Source organism: Myotis lucifugus, unplaced genomic scaffold (genome assembly GCF_000147115.1).
Source record: "Myotis lucifugus unplaced genomic scaffold, Myoluc2.0 scaffold_1974, whole genome shotgun sequence".
In the NCBI taxonomy this organism is placed as follows: Eukaryota; Metazoa; Chordata; class Mammalia; order Chiroptera; family Vespertilionidae; genus Myotis; species Myotis lucifugus.
In genome coordinates, this window is record NW_005873022.1 from 28,538 (window position 1) to 31,094 (window position 2,557).

Below are 2,557 nucleotides of genomic sequence, written 5' to 3' on the forward strand. Positions count from 1 at the left end.
TTGGTTATGCTCACATGCATGCACACAAGTCCTTTGGCTGATGCGTGTCTTACCCCCCACCTTCCCTCATAGGTTGCAGTCTGTTCAATGCTTCTGTGTCTCTGGTTCTATTTTTGTTCATCAGTTTATGTTGTTCATTATATTCCACAAATGAGTGAGATCATGTGATATTTATCTTTCTCCAACTGGTTTATTTCACTTAGCATAATGCTCTCCAGTTCCATCCATGCTGTTGCAAATGGTAAGAATTCCTTCTTTTTTCAGCAGAATAGTATTCCATTGTATAGAATGGAATTGTATAGATATACCTCCATTTTCTAAGCCACTCATCTGCTGATAGGCACTTAGGCTGTTTCCAAATCTTAGCTATGGTAAATTGTGCTGCTATGAACATAGGGGTGCATATATCCTTTCTGATTGGTGTTTCTGTTTTCTTGGGATATATTCCTAGAAGTGGGATCACTGGATCAAATGGAAGTTCCATTTTTAATTTTTTGAGGAAACTCCATACTGTTCTCCACAGTGGCTGCACCAGTCTGCATTCCCACCAGCAGTGCAAGAGGGTTCCTTTTTCTCCGCATCCTCGCCAGCACTTGTTTGTTGATTTGTTGATGAACATATTCAGCCATTTAGACTTAACGGTTGTTTGTTACAGAATCATCCCAGACTGACCAAGACATTTCCTCTCAATTTTTCAAATGCACCAGCTTCGTTCCACCCCAGGACCTTTGCACATGCTGGTCCCTCTTCTTCCTGCTGTGCTTGGCTCACATGGCTTATCCCTTACCGTTTCAGTTGAAACCTCCCTCTCTCAGAGAATCCTTCCGGATCTCTTCCAGTGCACCAAGCTCCCATGTTATACATTCTTGAATTCCCACATTTCTCCTTCAAAGTGCTTATTCCAATTGTCTATATTAATAAAAGTGTGATATGCTAATTAGACTGGACATCCTTCCGGATGACCTTCTGGATGAAGCTGCAGGGGAGGAGGTGCTGAGGCAGAGGCAGCCGCCACAGCGGCGGGGGCCAAGCCCCTTGCACGAATTTCGTAATTAACTAAGTTCATATTATTTGAAGTCTGTTTCCTCTGTACTAAGATACAAGCTCCGTGGGGGGAGGAACGGTGTTCAGTGATGTTCCATGTACCCGGCCTGGTGCCTGCCGCCTGGCACCTCCTCAGCCAGCATGTGCTGAAGGAGCGAGCAGAGCCTCTGTCCCGCAGGTTCTCCGGGGCGTCTGGTCCACCTGAGCTGCTCACGCACCCTCCCCGGACCTCCATTCTCACATCTAAAGAGTGAATCTGAAGTGGGACTAGGGTGCCGTGAGCAGGGCCCTTGCCCCGGGCACAGAATTTAAGGGGCGGCAAAAAAACAACACAACATCTCAGTAATCAAGATAAAGAATAGTTTCACGTAATAAAGATGGGTCAGCACCGGTGCTGTGATGGATCATATTGGAGTCCGTGTCAAAAGCAGAGATCAGTAGTACTAATTCTGTCTGCATTTCAAGTGTTTATGCTTTGGCCCGGCCGGCGTGGCTCAGTGGTTGAACGTCGACCTATGAACCAGGAGGTCACAGTTCGATTCCGGGTCAGGGCAGATGCCCAGGTTGTGGGCTCCATCCCCAGTGAGGGACATGCAGGAGGCAGCCGACCTATGATTCTCTCTCATCATTGATACTTCTTTCTCTCTCTCTCCCTTCCTCTGAAGTCGATAAAAATATTTTGGGGAGAAAAAGTTTTTATATTTGTTTATCATCGTTTTTTTGTATTTTTTCTATTTTTTAAATGGTTGCCTTAAGCTTTTTTAAAAAAAAAATCTGGGTTACTCATTTTTTGACACTTCAAATTTCATGCCTGGGAAAGTGCCCGGCTCACCCCATGGTGGTCCTGGCCCTGGAATGGATGTGATCACCCTCTCCGGGAAGGGTTATCATGAAGATGATCGGGGCCTGGGTGTCACCACTGTGAGATGTGAACTGATGCCCCACCCTGCACAGTGTCCTGGTCCCCACGGGCCTCCCCTCTCCCTATGTCCCGCTCTCCGAGGGAAACTCGGAACAAAGTCAGATCCGTGGCTTTAGTTGCACAAGCGGCTTTGAAGCCCGCGCTGAGACTATAGCTTTACAAGAGCTGAGTTTTGAGAGCGGCGCCCTTTGTGTAGGTCCAAGAGCCCGGCTTTGAACTTGGAGAGCAGGGAGCTGATGCCGCACGGCCTGGCGGCCTGGCGGGGGGAAGCAGGCATCACAGAAGCCACAGTCCCACCGGAAAGGCGATGAAGGCTCCCCGGCAGGTGGGAGGGAAGGGGCCGAGCAGCCCCCCTGAAGGTGGATGCCGCTGGCACAGGAGGCCCGGCCCTGCCTGCTGGGGCTGAGCCTGAGGGGGCATGAGAAAGTCCCAGGTAGATCTGGGGGACCCCGGGGCGAGGAGACCTGACTCACGCACACACACGACACACACACACACACGCACACGCACACGCACACACACGCATACTCACCCCTTTTCTTCAGCAGAAGAAAGCGAAGCCCCTTGCTCATCAGGGGCTGCATGATGCTG